General features: G+C 40.1%; 1 protein-coding gene across 2 annotated transcripts in view; it reads left to right on the forward strand.

Moving 5' to 3' along the window:
• The window catches only part of igsf11 (immunoglobulin superfamily member 11), a 170371-nt gene that overhangs the window by 17758 nt on the left and 125250 nt on the right, over nt 1-27363 (forward strand). The window lies entirely within an intron of this gene.

The raw sequence follows: 27363 nt of genomic DNA on the forward strand, positions 1-27363 counted from the left end.
CGTGAAGGAAGGAAGGAAGGAAGGAAGGAAGGAAGGAAGGAAGGAAGGAAGGAAGGAAGGATATGAGCCGGAAAGAAAGAAAGAAAGAAATGAGCCTAAAAGAAAGAAAGAAAGAAAGAAAGAAATGAGCCTGAAAGAAAGAAAGAAAGATAAATTCCCGTTGATGACGTTTTTGTGTAAAACTGATTTATAGTTCTGTGTTAAATCCACGCACAATGTACGTGAAGGAAGGAAGGAAGGAAGGAAGGAAGGAAGGAAGGAAGGAAGGAAGGAAGGAAGGAAGGAAGGAAGGAAGGAAGGAAGGAAGGAAGGAAGGAAGGATATGAGCCGGAAAGAAAGAAAGAAAGAAAGAAATGAGCCTAAAAGAAAGAAAGAAAGAAAGTAAGAAATGAGCCTGAAAGAAAGAAAGAAAGAAAGAATGAAAGAAATAAAGAAAGAAAGAAAGAAAGAAAGAAAGAAAGAAAGAAAGAAAGAAAGAAAGAAAGAAAGAAAGAAAGAAAGAAAGAAAGAAAGAAAGATAAATTCCCGTTGATGACGTTTTTGTATTGGTATTTTTTTATCGTTATCGGGATAAATGCCAGAAATTATCGTGATACATTTTTTAGTCCATACCGCCCATCCCTAGGGGGCATTTGTTGGTGTCCCAAGTGTGTACGGTGTCCATCCATCCATCCATCCATCCATCCATCCATCCATCCATCCATCCATCCATCCATCCATCCATCCATCCATCCATCCATCCATCCATCCATCCATCCATCCATCCATCCATCCATCCATCCATCCATCCATCCATCCATCCATCCATCCATCCATCCCACTTTTGGTTATCTGGGTTGGGGTGGCAGAGGCAACTGCCTAAGCAGAAACGGCCAGACCTCTTCCTCCCCAGCCGGCTCCTCTAGCGTGTCCTCAGCCGCCTCGGGGCCTTCTCCCAGGTGAACATGCCTGAAACATCTCTCAAGGGGGTCACTCAGGAGGCACCAGGTGCATGAACCATGATGTCACCCTATCGTTAAGAGAGAGTCCACCCACCGTGCAGTTACGAGCAGAGGAGGGTAGTAACGAGTTACATTTACTCCGTTACATTTACTTGAGTAAGGTTTGGGAAATTTTGTACTTTTAGGAGTAGTTTTGAATCACTATACTTTTTACTTTTACTTGAGTAGATTTGTGAAGGAGAAACTGTTACTCTTACTCCGCTACATTAGGCTACGTTGGGTTCGTTACTTTTCTTTTATCCCTTTTATCCGCGTATCTAATGACATCACTGAGTGATTCTTTGGAAAAAATGTTTATTTTTGCATGTTTTGTCACATTTACACAGACTCAAACACACACAGAGTTTCTATGAGTTCATGGGCTTGTTCTAGTTCTGGTTAAAAAAGAAAAGTACAAAGGCTTGAAATTTTGTGCTACTTGTGCTTAATTTATTTTTTTATTCTGTTATTTTATTTATTTTATTATTTATTATAGTACTTGAATTTACGTTAAGATTATTTTAATTTAAGCAATTTTTTTATTTTGTATTAATTTTAATTTATTTTATTATTTTATTGATTTAATTTGCCTGAAGATGATTATTTTGTACTTTTGTCTGTTTGAATGGTTGTGTAAAAAAATAAATCAGACGTTAATATTCTGAAGTAACAGTACTTTTACTTGAGTACAATTTTTGGCTACTCTACCCAGCTCTGGTTACGAGCCACAGTAGGTGAGGGCAGGAACATGGATTGACTGATAAACGGAGAACCTGGCCTTTCAGCTCAGCCTTCTCACCACCACAGCAGATCAGTCCACGTAACTACATCATGCAATAATGCTGCACTGATCTGCCTGGTGATATCGGACTCCATTCTTCTCTCTTATGAACAAAATCCCAAGATGCGTGAACTCCACCATTTCGGGCAGCACCTCCACTCCCCACTCCCATCCTGGATAGCTTATCAGAATCAGAATCTCTTTATTGGCACGGAAATTTTACCTGGCGTTACAGCGTCCCTTAACATTAAATAAAGGTATTCCAATCTTTCCCAACTGAGAATCATGGTCTAAGATTTGGACATGCTGCACTGCATCATCTGCAAAAAACTACATCTTCTGGAAAAAACAGAAAATGTAATCCTGAGATCACATTTTTAGTTTAATATTTCTTACTTCAGGAAAAATAAATAAATAAATAAAAGAGAAGCACATTTCATACAGAAGAGCTTGTTAGCGGGACTATGAATCAGGACAGTTTTTTTTTTTTTACCTTTTGTAGGTACAAACTATAAAGAGCTGAGGGTTTGGGTTGATGTCAAGATGTGAAAAATCCCAAATGAGAAATCACATCTTTATTTAAAAAATTTACATACATTTTCTTCAATTAAGAACTATGCTATATCACTTTTTTCAGTCGTATAGTATCATTGTCATTGAACCAAAGATTCCCCTTTCCATGTATTATACAGCTGCTGCAGGCAGTCGTATTTAACATTGAAACTGGATTTAGTTGTTTTTTTTATCCCAGGATCACTGCATTAATGTAAGGATGAATGTAAGCCTGTTTAGTGGCATGGATGGATGCAGATAGGACGATCCAACCATTCAGTGAGGCCATATGGTTCCTTGGCCCACAGAAAGTCTTTCCTTATGAATTTATAACTTCAATCACAGAGAATTTCAGTATGAATATAATCTCAGAGAGGAATTATCTTGAAAAATACATGATTTTTTTTAAATCTCTAAAAGTCTTGGTTCTCCTCCTCTAGCTGTGTAGGTATACTTCCTTTTTCTTGTAATGGGTCTAATCCATTCAGGCATCATCGGTGTAGGCAAGACGCCTGGATCAATAATTGATTTCTTGAGGAAGTTGAGATATATTTAATATATTCAGATGGATTAAAGTGAAGCGCATATATGGTCCTAAACCTCAAAGTAAAAGCTCTTTAGTTAAAAAGAGAGCTTTCATTTGGCCTTTTTAAAAACCCTCTCAGTGGAAAACAGAAGCCGAGATTGTTTCAGCTGAGATAATTATTTCAGAATGATTCAATTTTAGTAGAAATGGAAAACATGAGCAGAAAAAAAATCCTCTGTCATTGTTTTTTCCAGCTGCATGATGAATGAGGTTTGCTCTTATCAGCTGGGAAATTACAAAAAAATAAAAAAACTGAAGACACTCCGTAATCTTAAATTGTGAAAAAAATTGTTACGGCCTTGATACTATTTATAATATGGCGTGTATAATATGGAGCTGAGGAATGCAAAGCAATCATATTTTTCTGATATCATTGCCAAAAACAACAGTAATGCACGCACTCTGTTCATTACTGTTGACAGGGTAACAGGAAATGGGTAGGGAGATGGTGGAAGACTTGCAGTACAGAGCGACAGGCTGGGATTTGAACCTGCACTCCACTACCTGCATGAGGACTATAGTCTCTGTAAATGGCATGCGCTTAACCCACTGAGCTAGGGCTGGGCGATATGGACCAAAAGTCATATCTCGATATTTTCTAGCTAAATGGCGATACTCGATATATATCTCGATATTTTTTCTGTGCCATAATTGGGGTTTCCCCCAAAGCATTATAGCAGAGCATCTCTGTTAGCTTCAATTTTTTCTGAGGCAAACCCTTAAAAAAAACAGTCATTTTTAATACAATGCCTCGTGCCAAATGTCACACAGGTACCTTTATTAACAGAGGTCTGCACAATATCAAAATGTATAAAACAAATGAAATAAAAATAAACTGCCTGCATATATAGAATAAAATGCTTCTTGAATCAAATAAAACAAATATCCCTTTCCTGCATAACAATTAAATTAAAATACACTGTACAATTAATACAATGTAGACAGTAACAGGCAGACTTTTCCACTGAGGTTGACAGTTGTGCAAATAACAAAACATTTGTGCAAATCTCAAATAAAACATTCAAGTCAATTTGTCACAAAATAAGCTATATCAAAATCATAAAAAAAAAAAAAAATAATAATTTTTTTTTTTTTTATAAATCGATATAAACGATATTGTCTTGTACCATATCGCGTTTGAAAATATATCGATATATATTAAAATCTCGATATATCGCCCAGCCCTACACTGAGCTATCCAGCAACATTTCAGGCTTGGTCTTACTGGATCTCAGTGCATTCGACACGGCCGACCATAACATCTTGATAGACTGGTTGAAGAACTGGGTGGGACTTTCTGGCAGAGCACTTGCCTCGTTAGAGTCCTATCTAAAATACAGGGACTTTTTTGTGTATTTAGGTAACAACAGATCTGAGATAACAAAAACAACATGTGAAGTTCCCCAAGGTTCAACTCTGGGGTCTCTGTTGTTTAACTTCTATATGCTGCCACTTGCTCAAATTAAGAAAAAAAATAACAAAATGTGTTACCATAATTATGCAGATGATACACAAATCTATATAACTGTCTCACCAGGAGACTATAATCCAATTCAAACATTGATCAGATCCATTGATCAAATTAAAGAGTGGATGTGTCAGAATAACAGTGTTTGGAGCCAAGGAAGAAAGATTATTAGTCAGAACTCAGCTTCAAACAGTAACGTTAAAAACAAATAACCAAGCCAGAAATCTGGGAGGGGTTCTGGACTCAGACCTGAATTTTAACAGCCATATTAAGTAAAGTAGTGAAGTCTATTATCACCTAAAGAATATATTGAAGATTAAAGGACTGATGACTCAGCAGGACTTAGAAAAAACTTGTCCATACTTTTATCTTCAGTAGTCTGGACTAAAGTAACGCGGTTCTCAGGGGTCTCCCTAAAAAAATCCATCGAACAGCTGCAGTTAGTTCAGAACGCTGCGGCCCGAGTCCTCACTAAGACCAAGAGAGTGGACTATAACTCCATCTCTTAGATATTTATACTGGCTTCTTGTCTATCACAGAATAGATGTTAAAATCCTGCTGTTGATTTATACATTTCTGAATGGTCTAGGACCAGAATACATCATGACGTTTCATGATCTCTCAGTTGCTTTAAGTGAAGGCTGAAAACCTTTTTATTTACTGCTGCATTTCAGTAATCTCCCAAAATGCACTACAACCCTGATTTCTTGCATCTCATTTGTTTTATTCTTTTCCACTTATGTCTGTTTGTTTTTAATTCTGCTTTTAAACTCCTTTACTTCATGCATTTTTCAAAATGTTTTTATGTAAAGCTCTTTGAATTGTCTTGTATATGAAATGTGCTGTGCAAATAAACTTGCCTGGCCTTGATGAAGAGTCTTAAAAAGTAGCCATTCCGTCCAATAATCAGCTTTTTATTATTGGACAAAGCAAGAACTGACAACTAAAAAGTATAAAAAGTAAAAACTATTTGATCTGGATTCCTTTAGTAAAGTCTAGTGGGAACATAATAAATGTATGCTTTAAAAATAGAAAAATTGGTTGCAAACTCTGTCCTCATGTTGCGCTGCTGTCGCTAATGTAGTTTACTGTGTTTATCTTTTCATTGTCAAGTGCCTCCCACACAAACACATACATTATAATATGTACACATCCACACAATGTCAAACAATCCAATTAGCCACCATCTAGCCAATTGGGGTAATTACCCAAAGACTATTAAGTCGTTTTCTCTCTGTGCACTATCACAGCTGTAATTACAGTGAAGCAACAATGATGTGCGATTACAGCTCACTGCCATTGCTCTGTAGTGATGCAGCGTTCGTAAGGACAACAGTGCGAGTGTTGAGATGATCAAAAGTGGCTCTGCATGATATTGCTGCAGAGAGAAATGGCAGTGTGAGGGAGCAGGACAGAGAGTGTCCTCACAGGGATCTGCAGGCTGCAGTCTAACTCCTCATAAACATATCTCATAATCAATAGCAGAATATCAAATGATCCATCTTCTCTGGCCTGTAAACGGTTGACATTTTCCCTTTATTAAAGCTGTGAGATGAAACGCGGGATTTTAACAATGACATGAGATGATCAATGAAGCCTTTGTGTTCGGCCCTTGGGTGCTGTAATAACCAGGAGCACTGTTCTATTTCAAGGCGTGTTTTTTTTTTTTTTAATATTTAGAGGATAATTTTCCCTTTGGAATTTGAGGCTCCATTAGCCGGTGTTGGGGGTTGAGTCCTCTTTTCTGCTGCTTTTCTGCTGCGTAAACCAACAGAATAGAGCTGTATGGGGAGCGAGCCTGAGAAAGATTATGGCAGAAGCAGGGAAAAATGTAGCTTGTCCTTATGACTGTAACAGGGTGATGAGAAAGATGTAGTACAATAGGGGAAAAAATACTCTTTGTTTAACTGAGGATAGTGTAGAATAGCAGGACCCATTGAGACAGCCATCATTGTGCCTGCACAACCACACACGGTCCTATTCACTATTGTTATAACAAAATAGTGCTTTGATAAAAGCTCATGAATACAGGTTGCATGGCAGAGCCAAGACAGAAAGAGACTGAACCTCTGCCATCCACAGCAGGGAGGAAAAATGACTCCAACTTTAATTGCTCCTTCTTTCCATTAAGATGAAAAATGTATTTTGTGAGTTGGTTTTCAAGATGAGATGAGGCGCACATGTTTAATAGTAAGTGTTTAATGATTAGTAATCAAAGCATCACATGCACTAGGAGGCTGGGGATAGTGAGCTGAGAGCTACATTCTGATGCTAAGAGAATAACGGAATCAGTACAATGGAAAAACATGGAAAAATAGAAATGGAAGGTGAGAGGAAATACTCAAGAAAAGACCTGGTTTGACACCCTGAAGTCTGAAACTGAGAATGAGGTAGAATCAACGGGTGACCTCTGGTTTTTAAAAATTGGTTCCAGCATATGCACTTCTTTAAACGACTGCTGGTGATGGCACCAAAATGTTATCAATTGCCATTAACACTCAAATTAAAATATGAAACTGTACAGCAAAAATCGACATACTAAGTGCATCTAGAAAAAAACTAAGTAATTCATCCCCTCATGACTAATATGAAATATTATTCTTCCTTTCTGCATTCCTGAGAAGAAAAAGCTGTTATTCCTCTATAGAATAGATGAAAAATCTTCTTCTTTCCCATTTCACATTTTCTCCAAAAGATTGGTCCGGTTTAGGTAACCAGTATCCAGACAAGTAGTTGGAGAACCAACCAACAGCATGCTCGAGACCACAGTTCACAGTTCAAACTGTGTCAAAGGCTTTAGACTATTTACAATAGAATTTTATTTTCATAGCACTTTTCTAAACAATGTTCAATGTTACAAAGTGCCTAAAGTAGCAGCACAGAATTCTGTTCAGTTGAACTCAATTCAATTCAGCTTTGAAGGTGATTCAAAGATAGAATTCAACTCCAAATGTGTCCAATTGATATTAAACCAATAAAGATAACAATAATAATATTCGCCTAGCTAAGAAAATCAACAGATTGCATCAAAACTTTGCTTTTACAGAACTCCTCATCCTGAGAAAGCACCAGGCAACTGTGGAAAGGAAAAGCTCCCCTTTTAACAAGGAGAAACATCTGGCAGATCCTGATTCAGGAAGGACGGCCATCTGCCTTGACTGGTTGGGGGTTGAGAGGACAGAAAAGAACCGAAAACAGCAATAACAGAACAGGGGCACCTGCTGGGAAAAAGGAACACAGCTTAATAATAATAATAATTTCATAAATAAAATTGGAGTGTAAGGCCTGATGGTTGGTTGGAGGCATAGATGTTAGGTGTGGCCCGGGATTAATCAAACACTTAACTGATAAAATAGTTTGAGATACTTGCAATACTGTTATGTGTACCATACTGTAACCAATCACAAACATACCTGCTTGGACTTTGAGTTTTTTCAGGACAACTTAAGTATGAAATACAACTACCTGGTTCAGATTTCGAGGATGTTGAGTAAGCAGAAGAAGATTGTTGCTGTTGCGCTGTTAAACCTGTGGAGAAAACTCAGCTGAAGGAACTGGGTGAATCCAGTGTTACGGTAGCAGGATGGGGAAATCCACCCGCTTTTCTATCAGTATTTAAGAATGTCAACATGGCAGTTTGATGTACTGTTGTAATCTGCAAAAGCAGCAATGAACTTTTTCTTCTTTTTTTCCTACGTGCAATAAGAAAAAGTCTTCTCATTGCAATGATGCAGACAGTGATGCCAACATTGATTGGATTACTGCCTCGCGGTCAACACTCTCGTTTGGCAACGGCCTCATTTGGCTCAACTTTCTGACGCACTGCCGGAACACCGTCCCTTCCCAAGATTCGTTGTGCAGGCAATGGTCAGGTTCCACAAAAAATGAATAGGGATGCAATGGACATTGGGTCTGAGAGTAAATATAAAATAATCATGTGAGAATGCTAATATTAAGAATATTAAGTATCAAGTAATGTTGAGTGCAGCAGGTAAAAGAGTTCAATGAGGCTGAGGCTCTAATAGAAAAAGGCCCATCTCCCTTTGTGACAAACTGTGATATGGGAATAGTTAGATAGGAGCTATTTATGGATCTCACAGGTCGGGAAGGCACATACAAGGTCAGCAGGTCCGACATGTAAATTGGGGTAAGAAGAACATTTGAAGTTTTGAAGGGGATCAATAGGATTTTGAGGTCAATACATAATCCAACAGGAAGCGAGTGAAGGGAAGGAAGTACAGGGGAGATGTGCTCATACTTTTTTACCAGTAATGAGTCTTGCCGGATTATTTTGAATTAATTAGAGGCGATGGAGGGAACATATATATATATATGAATATAGTGAATTACAGTAGTCCAGGCAAGAGTAGAAAACGGCATGCATAACCTTTTGTAAAACAACTGTTGAGAGAAATGACATGATTTTAGCTATTGCCTTAAGCTGGAAGAAACGAGACTGAACTACGTTTGAAATGAGTATTAAAACAAAGTTTGTTTGATATTATCTGGGAAATCACTAAAAACAATAGAACATCTGGGGGACCAAAAACAACCATCCAGGATTGAATGTCAGAGATACGAGCTGTGAGATTTGCAAGGCTGCTGGAATCTGAGGTTTCTATGGGCATGTACAGTTGACTGTCATCAGCATAAAAATGGTAATTTACAGCCCGGTCCTGAATAAGCTTGCCAAGAGGTAGCATTTAAATAGAGAAAGGGAGAAGACCATGTACTAAGCCATGTGGTACGCCACAACTGAGCTGAGTAACTGAGGGGGTAAATTTATTCAGAATGACTGAAACATTTTTGTTAGTGAATGTAACAAGCTAAGGGCTGAATCTAAAATCCCAACACATGACCCCAAACGATGCAGGATGCTATGGTCAACAGTATCAAAGGCAGCATTTAAGTCTAATAAAATCAAAATCAAACTTAGCGGTAATTAGTCACACCATACTGAAAGCTGCTGAAAATACCCTTTCCTATTATAAATGATATCAAATGTGTAGAGATCACTTTCTCCAAGGCCTCAGATAGAAAGGAGAGCTCAGATATAGGTCTATAGTTCACTAGAGATGTAGTTTCCAAATTGGATTTCTTTAGCTGTGGGTGCACAACTGCATGCTTAAAGCCATCTGCAAAAGATCCAGATGTCAGAGACAAATTAAAAATCTTTAAGATAATCGGACAGGCTGTGGAGAATGCATCCTTAAAGGGGACCTATTATGAAAAACACGTTTTTTCTTGTTTTAACATATATAAAGTGGTCTCCCCTCACCCTGCCAGCACAGGGGAGACAAAATACCATGAATTTCTGCAAGCTCTCTGACCCCCGCCGGACAGAGTCCCCCAGTGTCACGTGGTTTTTTTTGAGCCGATTAGAATCTGCTCCCGTCGTTACGTAACGACAGGAGCAGATTTCCATAGGTTCAGCCTCCGCTGCTGAAACCACGCCCACAACCAGCTCTATCCGCTGCTGGAGCGGTCCTTCCTTCAGCCAGTCGGACGCGGCGCCGCGGCGGAGCGGATCCGGGTTAAATCATCCAGGTTCCCGGGTGGTTTGGGAGCTGGGTCCTCGGGGGTCTGTCCCAGGTCGGACCAGCTTCACCCTCCGAGATTTTCAGGCAAATCTGTCGGTTTGATCACCGGTAACGGGCGATGCGCCGGGGATGCGCCGCGGAGCCGATCTGTGCGCCCGCCGTGGCGTTGCGGCGCCCGTCGCGCAGCATCCGCCGGGCAGATCCGGCTGAAATTCCGCTGGTCGGTCCCCGGGAGTCCCTGCTACCAGTCCAGGCCGGTTCCTGCGGTCCCGGCCGGTCGGAACCGTTCAGATTCCCCCGTTAAAGCCGCGGTGATGCGCGCTGCTCCCGGGCGCCCGGCGTGGCTCCGGGGCCAGCGTTCAGCATCCGTCGGGTAGATCCAGCTGAAATAGTGCATAAATGTTATTTATATACAACTCATATTTTATTTTTTTAACAATAAAGTTGCCATTTGTGACAATTCAGTGTTGGGATTTATTTACAGGCTCGGGCTGCTCTGGCGGAGCGAGGGTTTATTCTCCTCCCCTGCTACATGTCATTCAGGGAGCCAATCAGCACAGAGCCTCATTATCATAGCCCCCCCTTCCCTAAAAATGAGGCACAGAAAAAGAGGTTAGAAGCGGTAAAACTAGTGACAGGGCCCACAGGCTGGATTTATGATTTATGTAGAAAAAACAAGCTTTAGATTGTTTTTAAGACATTCAAGGCCTGTTTAAAATATACATGAAATGCCATAATAGGTCACCTTTAAGCCGGTTATAGGCATGTTATAAAATAATATATATGACATTTGGTTGAAAGTCTAGAGATTAAATAAAGAGGAAATCTGGTTTTAAGTCATGGCATAACAAACTAGTGCAGGTGTGTCTATTGTTGTCTCTCAGTATCTTAGCCCAATGGATATTTCTAATTGTAAAGTGCAGGAAAACAGAATCCAGGTTGTGCGGGTCTCTGTCAGAGAATTACCCTTCATATTCATACATTTCTTCATTATGTTAAATAACAAACTAAAACAGTGACTCGGTTATATTTATAACTGTACCGTTAATTCAAAAGGACACAAATGCAGATGAAACCCATCTATTTTCAGCTTCACTTCTGTCTAGTGTGGTGGCTGAGAAGGGCCTCACTCTTCCATGCAGGAATTTTGACCTGACAGTTGCTGAATGTTGATTGAAAGAACAATGGACAATGTAGACAGTCAGGTTTGGCAAGAATAAACTTGGCAAAAGTTCAACAACTAATTAATTAAGTTATCACTAGCTCCTGTTGGTTGTACAGGATATCAGAGAGTAACATGGTACAGTACCTCTCCTCCATCTCTATTTAAGACTCCTAAAGTGTTTGCTATTAGAAAATAGCATGGACTAAGTTGTCGTATTCAGACGTTATGTTTTTATCAAAGTTGGGGTGGTTTTGTCACATTTCCACCAGACTCCCCATCTCAGAGGCGGGTGGAAGACGCTCTAAAAGCAACCAGAGAGAAACACTGGTAGGTTTTAGAGGGTAATCATATCGAGGGTCATGATTATGAACAGACCATATACTGTAGATCAAAGAACAAGGAGTCACTGCTGGTTCTGCGAGGCCGAACTCACCTCGGCGGTCCTGGCTCCTGTATTTTACTAAGATGGTGGTTAGAAGGGTCGGATGTCCCAGATGGAGCGGTGTGGAAGCACCTGTGTCTGACTGTTTTTCTAGAATGCAAAAAATGTGTATCTGGTTCATCTGAAGGAAGACAAGAAAATAATCAATTGGGGTTTACAATTTGATTGTTGAAAAAAATGATCTTGATCCACTGCAGACCCTGTTTGGATTCAGTAGCCCAGTGAGCACGGACGGCCGTCTGACGTGCTTTTAAAGCAGTGTCGTCTGGACAGTAGGAATGGGTGATATTTTACCGTTCACGATATACCGTCAAAAAAATTCCTCACGATAAGAATTTGTCATCTCGCGATAAAAACGATAAATTCCCCTTGATGACGTTTTTGTGTAAAACTGATTTTTGGAAGGAAGGAAGGAAGGAAGGAAGGAACGAAGGAACGAAGGGAGAAAAGATGACGGGAAGAAGGAAGGTGAGAGCAGGAGGAAAGAAGGAAGGGAGGGAGGGAGGGAGGGAGGGAGGGAGGGAGGGAGGGAGGAAGGAAGGAAGGAAGGAAGGAAAGAAAGAAAGAAAGAAAGAAAGAAAGAAAGAAAGAAAGAAAGAAAGAAAGAAAGAAAGAAAGAAAGAAAGAAAGAAAGAAAGAAAGAAAGAAAGAAAGAAAGAAAGAAAGAAAGAAAGAAAGAATAAATTCCCGTTGATGAAGTTTTTGTGTAACAAACATGGCGGATCTGAGAGTGAGATAGATTTATAGTTGAAAAGGTGGAGTTGAATTGGTATTTTTTTTTATCGTTATCGGGATAAATGCCAGAAATTATCGTGATACATTTTTTAGTCTATACCGCCCATCCCACTGGACAGAGATCTCTCCAGGACTGAAATGGCTTGGTTTTGTTTTAAACTAGATCTTTAACACTAAAATTGACTAATGTGCATATACAGTTTGTACTGTATTTCAAGGGACGGCTATGTTCAATAAAGCAAAAATACATGAATAATTGTTTTTTACTTTTTCTTTTTTTTCTCCGGTGTGGCAAACGTGACGTTTGATAGGGGTGAGGAGGGTGTAAATATCAACACTCTTCTCTTCCCATCTCTCCTCTTATTACCTATTCTACAGCTTATTCTCCTCAGCTCAGAAATCATTTGGCATTCATGACGGCTCAAATCCCTCTCTCTTTAACCTTTTAACACTTGTTTGCTTCCGTTTTATCCCTTAATCATCTATTTTCTGAGCCGAAGGCAAAGGATTCAGGCGCAAATGCTTGATTTTTCCCTTTTTTAATTTCGTTTCTTCCGCCACAGCCTTGGGAGTTTTTAATGAAAATATATGTAAAAAAAGATCTCTATTTTCATAGTTAATTTACACTGCATTTCTCTCCTTTTGCCTGGAGGAGACTCAGGTGGGCTTGAGTATTAATAGCTTGCCTCATTGGTGACGTCAGTCAAATTCACACATGCGCCTCTTAACACTCAGATGGTGTTTTATGTTAGTTAGAAACATCACTCTGTGGTTATTCAGTCAGCGCTGTAAAACACTTGTCAGTGTAAAATAAGAACACTTTTCAAGCTGCTGCTGCATTCCCGTTTCCCTCTTCTCCCCAACAGCATATTCATTTTCTAGCTCTTTTTGCCCCTCCTTTTGTTTTCCCTGCAGGAATAGTGTTTGTTTCTCCTCTAACTGTTTCCAACCCGCTCTCTGCTCTCGTCTTTCCCTAAATCATTCTGCCTTTAATGTCATTGTCGAGCACTATTTCATTCTCCCTCCTTCCTCTGTTTTTCGTCCTGTTACCCATGCGACTCTCTCTCCCTCTCTGTGTTCATTGAAAAGGCCTGTAGACTCTGCCTGAAAGCTTTATGGGGTCCTCAATGCTAAATGCCAGTCTCTCTGCCAGGCGCCCGCTTAATGCTGGTCTCCTTGGTGATGAGACCAGCAATCAGGCCGTTCTGCACCAGACACCGAGTGGTTTGTGATGGAGCGTGCATGTTTGTGTGAAAAAGCGTGTGTGTTTGTGTCCATGTAAGGTAGATTAGTGTGCGTCCGTGCCTTGGCCCTCGTCTATGTAAAGATGCATACAGTATGTAAGGGAGAAAAAAGCAGGGCAGTATGAGTGTGATGCATTCTCTTCCTTGTTATCATGTGAATGCATTATGTTTCCTGTCAACATGCCTCTGCCGAACAAGGGGCCCCCTGTTCTCGCTGCCAGGGCTCGAGTGCCACATGGGCCCGACCTCAACGTGGTGCGGTGCTTCTCTGGCACAAGTTACCGGGAGTTTAGCTCCACAGACATTGCTGTTGGCCTGATCTCCATTCTGTCCATCTGTACTGGCATCTCGGCAGCCGGCGAGGCATCGGTCTGCAGTGAGATGGGAGGACACCTTTCAGAGACATGATCCAGGCCTTCATGGACTGGCTTTTAAGATGTTTAATATCCATTTTAAATTTCATCTTTACATTATTTTATCTTCTTTGCAGTGATTAGCTCCATGTTTTGATGTTATTAAACCCCAGGGGGGGTTATTTTAAACTGGTTTATATAATTGCTTTGGCATGGTGAGGGTGCTTGTGCATGATTAAAAGCTGTTTTTTGAGCTATATTTTGTTTAAATGAAAACAATAATTATTATGGGTTATGAACCCCCCAAAAACTCAGCAATTTGGAGTGATGGTCAAGGGTAAGAACGATCATAACCTTGCTCAGTTGTCCAGAGCACATATTGGGTGTTTCCCAGGAAAGCAGTGGGAAACTGGTGTCACGCTGACCTAAAAACTCTGCTGTGCTCAATTCAACGTGGCCAGGGGCCGGTGGTGGGATCGTCATGTCCAGCCAAAGCACTGTGATTGTCTTTGGTGAGTCTTGTCAAGCCCATAGAGAAGTGACGAATGACGAGGAATTAACAAAGACTGGACATTAAAATCCAGCAGCAGCGGTGGTTGGTTGAGGAGACCAGCTGTCTTGCTGCACTGTGGCCGTTGACTGGCGTTCAAAACTAATTTGATGGTGAAATTTGATGGATAGAAAGAAATTATAATCATCATCATTCATGAGCATTGTTGGGTGCTTTATTATCACCCACCGCCGTTTATTGGTCCCGCTCAAAACAGTGGCTATAAATCCTGTTTGTAGCCAACATTCATAAATCTCGGTCAACATTTGGAAACGCTGGTCAGCATAGCAAAGAGGGTTCACAGATGCCAACTGTTGTTTATGACAACCTTTATAAACACAGAAAGATGACATTGGTTTTCAGGGAAAATGAGATAAACACTTGGATCTGTGTCCTCTGTGCAGCATGGTCCTCTACAGAAGGTCAGACTGCAGTTACAGGGGCTCAAACCATACTGAAAGGGGCAAAATCACAGGGCTGTGTAGTGGCTCCGTGTGAACGGGAAATGCAAACCAGTTCTTCAAATGTTCCGAAGTTGAACCAGCATCAGGACCAGCAGCAGCTCCAACCTGGCTGAAAAGGGGTATGTGAGGTGACATTCAGCGCAGCATCACTCATCCGTCTGGGAGAGAATCAGCCGCCTCGGTTGATTGGCAGGAGCTTATCTTTTCTGGGAACTCGTGACATCTTTCTGTACGTACGACAGTGACGTGTGGAAGCTGGACAGATGCCCGTGGAGACAATAGGAGCCCACCGTCCGTTCTCTGGCATCAAAGTTGTCCAAACAGAAGCCCTCTGCAGCAGTACAGGCCTCCGTAAACCCCCCAAACACTGTAATGCATATTAAATGTCTTTGCTATCAGTGTTCATGCGTAACTTTTGTAATGATCAATATCGCTATTACAATAGCGTAAATGATGTAATGACTTTCCAAAACAAAACTGTTGGAGAGCTATAATCATTATTCACCAAACCAAAGTGTGCATTTCTTAGTCAGTTTCTAATTCAATTTTCAATTCAATTCAATTCAATTTTATTTATATAGCGTCTAATACAACAGATGTTGTCTCTAGACACTTTCCAGAGATCCAGAACATGAACATAAACATAAACATAAACATAAACCCCAGAGCAATTATTATATAAACAATGGCAGGTAAAAACTCCCATAGTGGGAGAAAAGCCTTAAGCCAAACAGTGGCAAGAAAAACTCCCCTTTAGGAGGGAAGAAACCTTGAGCAGGACCAGGCTCATAAGGGGGGACCCTCCTGCCGAAGGCCAGACTGGGGGGGTCAGGGACGGCAACAGCACACAGCAGGCAGGTGGAAGCAGCAGCGGGATGACCAGAGGTGGGGGGGGCGTCAGCAGCACACAACAGCAAGAAATTTCCGGACATCCAGTCCTTGATGTCCCTAAGACATGCCTGAAGTTTAACCAACGGTTCTGTCTCATCCGGCTTCATAGACAAGTAGAGCTGCGTATCATCAGCATAACAATGAAAGTGTATGCTGTGATTCTGGATTATACTTCCCAATGGCTGCATGTATAAACTGAACAAGATTGGCCCTAGCACTGAACCCTGCGGAACACCATAACAGACCCTCGACTGTTCTGAAGAAACCTCATGTACATGAACAAACTGGAACCTGTCAGATAGATATGATTTAAACCAACGTAGAGCTGTCCCTTTAATCCCAACAACATGCTCTAACCTGTGCAGTAAAATGCCATGATCTACAGTGTCAAAAGCAGCACTGAGGTCCAGTAGAACCAGTATGGACACTAATCCCTTATCTGAGGCCATAAGGAGGTCATTCGTGACTCGAACCAGTGCTGTCTCTGTGCTATGATGCATTCTAAACCCTGACTGAAAGACTTCAAACAGATCATTTCTATACAAATAGTCACATAACTGGCTTGAAACTGCCTTTTCCAGAATTTTAGATACAAATGGAAGGTTAGAAATTGGCCTATAATTAGCTAAGGTGTCTGGGTCAAGAGAAGGTTTTTTTAAGTAAAGGTTTAATTACTGCCACTTTGAAAGCCTGTGGTACATATCCTAAGCTTAGGGATAGGTTGATTTGGTCCAGTATTGTCGCACCAATAAGAGAAAAAACATTTTTGAATAGTCGAGTCGGGATGGGGTCTAACATACATGTGGTTGACTTAGCTCTATTAACGAGTGAAGTCAGCTCAGGGAGGTCTATAGGATCAAAACAGTCTAGAGACAAGTCAGAGCCTAGGGAAGTCGCTAAATCTGAAGAAACGCCCACAACCGGCTGGTTGATTTCTTCTCTAATTCTCGTGATTTCTAAGAAGAATAAATAGCCACCAGGAAGGCTTTGGTTAACTCCTACCAGTGCTTGGAGTTTTGCCATTACCACCATCAGCACCTTAGTACTCTAAAACAGTCTCCTACACTTGAGCTGCACCTCTGGCTGCAGGCAGGCTCTCGCTGGAGCTCCCACAGTCTAATTTAGCGATACACATGTGTAGAGGTAGAGGTCAGCCCTGTGGCCTGAGATCTCACGTCTCACTGGGACCAATTTAAAGGTGGGCTGGCTGAAGGTCTTAACAGCGTGACCACCCCCTCCCTGCGCTATTTCTGCAGGGTTTGGATACGTGCAGCAGGTATAGTCGTGGGTGTTGCATGCTTCTTCATGCATTCTGTGTTGTGGATGCCACTCTGACATACCCGTGTGAGCAACTGCTCTCACATACTTATCATGTATAGACGGCTTGTTGGGTCGCACCGAAGAAGAATGTGTGAACGAGCGATATTTTTGACAGATGCATTTGGCTGAAAATTGCTCCAGTGAGGCTTAGGCTTCATGTATTATGAAGATTACATGAAGCGTTCTAGAACAGTCATGGGTCTGAACTCAGGTGGAGGTGAACCATGTGTAGGAAATGAGCATTTAGGCGATAGACTCCTCAAGGAAGGAAGAATAAATAAAACAACATATGAGCCTTGACTCAGAACTTTGATCTGTTGAGGTGAAATTCTTTTCATCCATTCGAGTGCTCGTATTTCCCTGACAGATGATAACAAGTGACGATAGAAACGCATGGGGACAAATGTAAAAATATTATCTCCCTGCTTCCTGACATCAGATTATTTTAGCGTGATTTAAAGGACACAATGTTCAGGTCACCAGAAGCATCCTAAAATATTTTCTCAGAGAATTAGGTTGCTTCAGGGAACAATCGCATCAGTTTTGTTGCTTTGATTGTTGATTTCCTTTTTTTAGGAGCTAAATCACTTTGGTTCCTGACACGGATGCCTGATTGAGAGAGAACGCAAGACTAATCTGGCACCCCCACTATCCACTGCTGTGATGATGGCATACGTGAATCCACAAAAAAGCCTCAGAGAGTTTCATTCTGTAATGTATTTTCTCCAGATTGGGTAGCCCTGACGGCTGCTAGTTCCCTCACACTTACTCCAATTACAACAAGACTTGTGATTAAAGGACGCCAGTCTGCTCGCTAATATGTACCGTAGAGTGAGTTCATCAGAGACAGACTGAATGTGTGAGAGTGGGATTTAGACAATTGTTTTTTCTCCGTCTTTATCGTCGTTGGCCTGCCGGAGTGGATGTGTAGATTATCTTTGCTTTACCGCGCCTTCTTACGCACATGCACATGCGTGTTTCTCAGCATCGCCGTTATCTCGGCTTATTGGACGGCTGCTCTAAGAGGCAGTTCACACGGAGGGTTAATTGACCTCTAGAGACGTCTCTCTCTCTCTCTCTCAAATTATAATGAATGTTTGGATTAAATGATTATTCTGCCTTAGATGTGGGGTTTGTAAAGGCTTTGAGTTTTGTGATGGTTATTTTTTTCTTTTCTTTACATGAAACATTTGGATGCACCACCAAATAAAAATTAGACCAACCTAGGGCTGGGCGATATATCGAGATTTTAATATATATCGATATATTTTCAAACACGATATGGTACGAGACAATATCGTTTATATCGATTTAAAAAAAAATATATATATATATATATTTTTTTTTACATTTTTTTTTTTAAAGATTTTGATATAGCTTATTTTGTGACAAATTGACTTGAATGTTTTATTTGAGATTTGCACAAATGTTTTGTTATTTGCACAACTGTCAACCTCAGTGGAAAAGTCTGCCTGTTACTGTCTACATTGTATTAATTGTACAGTGTATTTTAATTTAATTGTTATGCAGGAAAGGGATATTTGTTTTATTTTATTCAAGAAGCATTTTTATTCTATATATGCAGGCAGTTTATTTTTATTTCATTTGTTTTATACATTTTGATATTGTGCAGACCTCTGTTAATAAAGTAACCTGTGTGACATTTGGCACGAGGCTTTGTATTAAAACTGACTGTTTTTTTAAGGGTTTGCCTCAGAAAAAAATGAAGCTAACAGAGATGCTATGCTATAATGCTTTGGGGGAAACCCCAATTATGGCACAGAAAAAATATCGAGATATATATCGAGTATCGCCATTTAGCTAGAAAATATCGAGATATGACTTTTGGTCCATATCGCCCAGCCCTAGGCCAACCCGATTTTAGCAATGAGAAGTTGATCTTAATATCTTCTTCCTGTCACCTGCGATCACCATTAACCAAATCACTGCACATGGAGAAACTCTGCTGACTAAAACAAGGACAGATCTCATATTTAGGAATACTCAGGTACCCCCACCCCCCAAAAAAAAAATCTAAAAAATCCAGTGTTTCCAAGCTGAATACTTCATTTGATTTATTCACTTGCAGATTAATTTTAAATGAGCAATATTAAAAGGTCTCATCATCAATGATTAATAGAAGTGGTGCTGTAATGTAGGTTAGGACCCGGGAGGCTGGCGAGCTGGAACATAAAACAAACAAATCATCGTCCATAAAGGAAAACATGTTTAACACCTCCTCCTCTGCAGCTGGCTTTGTAATGACCTGTATTCCTGCTAACAAAGAGAGCCGAGGATGAGAAATGATCAGTGCGAGGAAGACACGGGGGCTTTTCTTTTCCTTTCGTGCTTGAATGTGTTCGCGGGTGTCTCAAGGACTTTTGTTGTGTTTATTTCCTACATAAGAGTGCACATGAGTGGGCACACACACTCACTCAGAGGCATTCACACCTACACCACCAAAGAAACAAACTAATAAAGTCTTTCTGAAACAAACAACTTGATTAGGGCCCAGGAGGGGGAACAGAGAAAATGAGGTGTGAACACTGTGGGTCATGAAATTATGTGTGAACAGATGCCAGGGATGTGTCTTTAAAAGAGCGCTTTGTAGGGTTTAAAGAAGCACTCCACCCCCTGCGGGATTAGTTATTTATTTATTTCATCTTGGAAGTTGTAATGCTTTTCCTGACTACCTGGTGATCGTCCCCTGGCAGCGTTACACACAAACAGGAGACACGAGGGTGGGTGAGGGAGACGCATGTCCGTACAGCTTAGAGAGAGAAGACATTTTTCTGTGCTCTCTTTCCCAAGCCAGTCTGTGCTGTATTTGAGCAAGGATGAGGGCAATTCCTATAATAATCCGATATAATTCCTGCCCCTCAAACCATTGCAGGTCATAGAGTGACATGTTTTCTCGGTTTTGCTTTCTTCTTTCAGTTTCAGTAAATAGTTGAGTGAATTTAATCAACCAGATCAAGCTGAACAATTAATTTAAAATCAAAGTCACAATTTGAAATAATGCCTCCTAAATAAGGGATTTAGTAAATTGTAAAGGTAGCAATTATCATAAACACCATGTGTAACGGATATTTAAATGCTTCTGCGTGGTTAAAGTCTTTATATTTAATATCTTTCTCTAGTTAATCTTTTTCTAGTCTGGATTTAAGGCACGCAGGACAATGAAAAATATAAGATGCAGCGATGAAAAATAATCTTTTTAGTAGTAAAAACAACAGCAAACAACAGTCAAAATGTCAGCAAGGCTTCACAATACGTTATAAGTAAGAACAATCTTTTGTTGTGGATGAAGTTGAGATGTGTCATATCAAACTTGGTCAAGTGGAAAAGTCAACTATCTGCTGTTATAGCATACAAACATGAAGTCACCACTTATTTTTTAACTAAGCACTGTGGTTTTCTTATCAGTAATACTAATTGGGGAAAAAGGCTTACATTTTCTCTGAAGCACAAACATTCAACTCTGCAGCAACGCAAGAAGTTCATGTGGTCTGATGATTTACCCTCTTCCAGAGCGATGGGCACATCGGGGTACGAGAAGAGGTGGCTGAAATGATGCACCCATCATGCTAGTGCCTAACCACAAGCTGTTGGGGCAGTGCTCTAATCTGGGGGGGCTGCAGGTCTAAGTTCAGCAACAGTATCAACCCAAAATATGAGGTCAGCTGACTACCTGCATATACTGAATGAGCAGGTTATTCTATCAGTGGATTTTTGTATGTGTATATAATATAATATAATATAATATATATATATATATATATATATATATATATATATATATATATATATATATATATATATATATATATATACATATATATATATATATATATATATATATATATATATATAATTAGAATTAGAATAAAAACTAAGACAAAATAAATGCAAAGAAGAATACGCTACTTCTTCTTTAGCAGATAAAAGTAGAAGCAGATTTCAAACGGTTGCTGCCGTGTTAAAAGACACTGTCAGGAAAGATCTATTTAGGTACAAACATGTACATCATTTACAGTTCAGAATCCTTCTGTACCTGTAGTAAATATCTAATCTAACAACAGAAATATCTGCGGCTGAAATATCTTTTTTTTTTTTAAATAGAGCGGATGCGGCTTATATACAGGTGCGGCTTATAGTCCAGAAAATACGGTATATATATATATATATATATATATATATATATATATATATATATATATACCGTATATATATATATATATATATATATATATATATATATATATATATATATATATATATACCGTATATATATATATATATATATATATATATATATATATATATATATATATATATATATATATATATATATATATATATATATATATATATATATATATATATATATATATATATAATGTGTGTATGTATAAAGTGGCAAGGTAAAAGTAATGTTGTGGTCCCTGTATATGATGTTTCAAAACATCCGACATCAGTGGATCATTAATGCCGGAGCATTGCTGTGTGAGCAGTAGGTTAATGTTGGAGATACTGGAGGTGGAGCGAATCTGAACTTTTGCTCACACGGTTAACAAGTTTTCCAGATAAATCTGAAGGGTCGCCAAGCAGGTCGGCCTTTACTTGGATGAAATTAGATCTTCGACTCATGATGAGATCTAATTACTTCAGTGTTTACTGAAATGAAACCATGTAAGAAGTTTGTTTTTCTTTTGTCGTCTAATGAGATATCTTGCAGCAGACGAACAAGGTCTTGAATCCACAGAATTGTTACTTAACAGTGTTAAATTATCCATGGTGTAAAGTCTTCATGTTCAAAGTAACCAATTAAGCTGTCTGGAGCCGCTGCTGATGACGTCAGTGTGAGTGATGTTGCAAGCTGGATGAGCCACGGGTGGTCAAAGCAAACAGACGGCCTGGTCGCCACTGGCACCCTCTTCTCTCAAGAAACCCTGAGTCAAGAAGAAAAGGTGGAACAATTGAGAAAAAGGGGTAAAACAAGCCCCCCCCCCCCCCCCCTGGTGTAGCACTGCAGATTACTAAATGAAGGAATGAAATATTATGCAAAACATTTCTTGCATATTGGAACAGTAAGTTGGCTAAACTATTGCTGATGCGAGGTCATGTTTAAACCAGCCTATAGATGCTAGCTGTTGGACTATGATGTGTTGTGTTTGTACCTGCCCTGTTGGGAACATGGAAGATGCCAAGTGTGGTGTGGAGTAGGGATGGGCGGTATGGACTAAAAAATGTATCACGATTATTTCTGGCATTTATCCCGATAACGATAAAAATGACGATAAAAAAATACCAATTCAACTCCACCTTTTTAACTATGAATCTATCTCGCTCTCAGATCCGCCATGTTTGTCATCAACGGGAATTTTTCTTTCTTTCTTTCTTTCTTTCTTTCTTTCTTTCTTTCTTTCTTTCTTTCTTTCTTTCTTTCTTTCTTTCTTTCTTTCTTTCTTTCTTTCTTTCTTTCTTTCTTTCTTTCTTTCTTTCTTTCTTTCTTTCTTTCTTTCCTTCCTTCTTTTTTCCCTTCCTTCCTCCTTTCCTCCTGCTCTTTCCTTCCTTCTTCCCTTCCTCTTTTCTCCCTTCCTTCCTCCTTTCCTTGTTTTCTCCCTTCCTTCCTTCCTTCCTTCCTTCCTTCCTTCCTTCCTTCCTTCCTTCCTTCCTTCCTTCCTTCCTTCCTTCCTTCCTTCCTTCCTTCCTTCCTTCCTTCCTTCCTTCCTTCCTTCCTTCCTTCCTTCCTTCCTTCCTTCCTTCCTTCCTTCCTTTCTTCCTTCCTTTTTCCCCTTCCTTCCTTCTTTCCTCCTGCTCTTTCCTTCCTTCTTCCCTTCCTCTTTTCTCCCTTCCTTCCTTCCTTCCTTCTTTCCTTCCTTCCTTCCTTCCTTCCTTCCTTCCTTCCTTCCTTCCTTCCTTCCTTCCTTCCTTCCTTCCTTCCTTCCTTCCTTCCTTCCTTCCTTCCTTCCTTCCTTCCTTCCTTCCTTCCTTCCAAAAATCAGCTTTACACAAAAACATCATCAACGGGAATTTATCGTTTTTAATGACAAATTCTTATCGTGAGGAATTCTTTTGACGGCATATCGTGAACGGTAAAATATCGCCCATTCCTAGTGTGGAGGGGGTGGAGGATGGTTAGTGTGTACTTTGTCGTGTCTCAAGGTCGGAGGCTGACACTTGAACTTTCTCATGATATGCTGTCCTCATTTGGCCCAGGGTGGTAATATTACATGATGGGCCTTTACTGTCATTTAAATCTTACATGTTGTGAATTGAGAGTTTAAAGTAGCAAAACATTGTTTAAGTAGTACACAGTTTGACATCATAATTCATCAATATTTGATATAAAGATACAACATAAGAAGATGTACATGTTTGCGTTCCACTGCTGATGAATATACAGAAGACTTTCAAGTGTGAACCTCAGAACTGATGAACGTCAGAGGAGATGAAAACGAGCAGATGAAAAAGCTCAAATCGCCCCGCTGAAAGTCTAAAGAATTTCATCTTAAGTTACCAGAATACTCAAGAGAGCTGAGTTTGATCAACACTTATTTTGGGGGTTGTTACCTGCAGTCATTCCTAATACTGTTAACGTGAAAGCATTGATCAAAGCAGCTGTAAACAATAACGTCAGACATTGTCAGAGCATTTTAGAGTCTCCCTCTCTCAGATAAATCTTTTTCTTTTTTTTACATCTAATATGTCTTTGTGATCTTCGTAGCATTCAGTTAACACTTGCGTTCATGTACACGGCTGAACACAGAAGCAGCGGCGGCGCTTGGATGAACATTAATGGTTGGCGATGTGTGGCCATCAAAGGTTTAAAAAAAAAAAAAAAGTATTTATTACTTTTTCTTTTTTAACTGGCGTTGAGGAGGGTGGAGGGGTCCACAGCTGGGGGTGCTGAGGTCTCCATGGAAACTGACATTCCTGTGAAGGTGCTTGGCAGCCGATTGTTGAGCTTGGGTAATGGTTTGAAATTGTGAAAAGTGCCTCAGAGGTTGAAATAAAACCCAGCCAGGTCGAGGTGGACTCGGGCAGCGACTAATCACCCAGTTTAACAGCACTTAATGGCATTCTGACAGGGGAGAAACACGGTATAGCCATCTGCTCACGTCCACCAGTTTCAATTAAATATGCTTTTATTTTTTTAAATTCCTGCATGGTTGATGATTAATGTTTCTTTTCATTAATTTAAAAAACACTTTTTGCACCAACGGGTGTATTTTTTCTGTTATATCCTTGACAAGCCATGGTGACGTTCTTGTTTTTCCATCTTCTGCTTCTTTCCCACCCAGGCACAGTAAGGGATGTTTTTATTATGTGAACTATATGAACTGTTACAAAAGAAAGGAAACCAAAAAAGAGCATATGCGACACCTTTTACTCACTCATGTTCTGCTGCACCCCCCTCCTCTGTGCTCCCCATGAGCCATTGCTCCATTTTAACAAGAGAAGTCAGGCACAGCAGCGTAACGAGCGGTGAAGTGATCGCCCCTCTGTGTCTCCATGTGCAGAGCATTTTAGCCGTTTGTGGTGGTTGTTAGTGGGAAGAGTTCCTGTTGATGGTCTAAAGAACAGCAGCAGCTGAAGAGACCCGAAATACCCGAACCACCAACAGAAAACAGACAAGATCATTACTGTCAGCTTGTTTTTAGTCAGTTTTATTCTCTTCATATAGTCACGCATAATGGGAGTGAAATTAGTGTTCCTTACTGAGCAATTCCTGGTAATTTGCAAGATTTTAAGGCCTCTGTTTTTCTTGCAAGATATAATTTGCAATTTACAACAACAAAAACCGAATTAGCTCACACACAGAACACAAAGACAGTAAATATGATCCTGTAGGAATGTTCTTCAGGACATAAATGTGCATGTGAGGAGTTGATGCCCGATGGTCAACTGTGTGTTTCAGCAGGAAATAAAGACTTATTTGTATGCCACAGAAGAGCCTGTGTTTCCAGGCCTCCTTTAGCTCGGGTGGTAGGTCTCTGTTCAGCCAGAAAGTTTCAAAGGTCTCCAGCAAAGTGAAGACTGTGACTCTCAGGGCCTCCTCTTTTGAAAATACAGTGAATGGTGCTACAGTTTTGGACAATGAAGGAGCGTTTTGCATGAACAGAAATGAGAAGGAATCTTTCAAAGTTATACACATCATCAGTCTTGAAAGTATTGTCATCAAGCAGAAATGCTTGGCTAAATTTTATTTTTCTCCTGGAAAATGTCCACTCATGTGGTCTCCTTCCCAGTAGAAAGCTTTTATGACTGATGTTGTACTTGCGAAGCGTCTTCAGCTGAGGTGAAGTGTTTCAACAACTTGCTGAACAGTTAGGAAAATGTCAGAGGTGAATTCAGTGCTGAACCCAGTTCCAGGTATCAGACAGCAGATGCAGCGAGCATCTGTTTGCACACGCTCAAACCAACCAGACCAGTCTTCCATCCGGCGGACATGGGCCAGCTTGTTCCAGCACAGCAGCTTCAGACTGGAAACCAATAACTTAGGATGCAGTGAATTAGGGAATTGTAGAGAAAATGCTGCTTTGCTTGCATGTTCTGACGGCACGATTTGGCACTGGCAACGTCTTCCAGTGCCAAATGAATTTACATTTCCTTATTTATGATGTTCTTTAATGAACACGCTACTGCAACTTCAAAGTATTCTGTCTTCTAGTGGGTATTAACAAACTGCTCCATAGCTGGAAACCGTCAGTCATATTTTAGTATATCGTTTGTACCTGCTGCCATCAGACTGCACGACAGCAGGGGGGACCACAAACAGTCACCACACTGAGCCCCCCCTACCCCCCCCCAACACTCACATTGCTCTCCCCCACCCCTCCGTTTTTCATTGTCTCTGCTGGATTTGGACTCGATTGTATTTATAATAAGGCCCCATTTACACGTAGCAAAAACGGTGGTGTTTTCATGCGTTTTGGCCGTTCGTTTACACGAAAATGAAGCTCAAAGTCACCAAAAACCATCATTTCTGAAAACTCCGGCCAAAGTGTAGATTTGCAAAACCTCCGTCTTCACGTTTGCTTGTAAACGGAGGGAAACGGAGATTTAGGCTTCAGAACATCACACTATGCGACAGAAATGTCACCAGCGTCATGTGTGCCACCTGTGTTTACAATTAGTTTGGCCACCGTCAATATTCTCTTGTATTTTACCTGTTTTATATTCTAAAGTCACACTTAAAAGTAACTCCACCTCTCTGTCACTCCAAACGAAAGACTCTCGTTCATCTTGGAAGTAACTGGAAGTTACTCGTGTCGTTTTTTTTCCAGGATTCTGATTGGCTAGCATGACTTTATGCTTCTCGTTACACTGCCCCCTGTAGGTTTGGCTGCTCATAGCACCTTGACAGAGTATTTATGCAGGTTTGTGTAAATTATGGTATTTTTCAAAACGTAGAGGGGGAAATATCCGTTTTTGTAAATACCAGGCTATGTGTAAACGTGGCCTTAGACTGCAACTGCATACTATTCCTTTGTACTATATTAGTATAACACACTATTTATTATATTGTACTTACTATGTTTATAGTACACTTGTTCAGTTTCAGTTTCTGTTTTTACTGTATTTTTTTTATTTTTCATACTTATAATTTATCTTTATCGTTTATTTAATCTTATCTTATATCCTGTGCCCTCAGATCTGTCCCACAGACAGTATTTGGTTTAACTATTCAGACAAAGTATTGTTTTCTGCTTCAGTGCCAGTGCATTCAGCTTTGAAGGGAAGCTGGATAGGTTGATTGCAGCCAAGTGCAATGACGACAGCAGTGAAGTTGATATCGGCAGCTTGTCACATGCCAGTCAATGCAGTCACATTCAGTTGCCATCTGTTTTTCTTTTGCCTGGAAGACACTGAACTAAAAAAGTTAATTTGGGTGCACGTGCAGGCCAAGAGTAACTCTTGCTGATGGAAAGATGCCTGATATATTTATTTATTTGTTTATTTATTTATGTATAAATGCTCACAAGAGTGTGTATGTACGTGGTGTGTGTGTGTGTGTGTGTGTGTGTATACTGTATATAGTGTGTATATATATATATATTAATAAATTGTTTTGCAGGTGGATATACACGCTTGTTCAGGAGGCTCTTTGTGATGCGTGTTTGGCAATGCACACGTGACATGCAGTATATTTAACACGTGTTTTATAACTTTTTTTTTTTTAGACATGCAGCCATGCACAATAATTACTGTATGCCTATCGCCAGGGAAGGATTTAATTAACCATCCCCTGCCAGGGCAGATAATTAGTCAATAACACACATTCA

The sequence above is a fragment of the Cololabis saira genome, chromosome 4 (assembly GCF_033807715.1).
Source record: "Cololabis saira isolate AMF1-May2022 chromosome 4, fColSai1.1, whole genome shotgun sequence".
Taxonomy (NCBI): domain Eukaryota; kingdom Metazoa; phylum Chordata; class Actinopteri; order Beloniformes; family Belonidae; genus Cololabis; species Cololabis saira.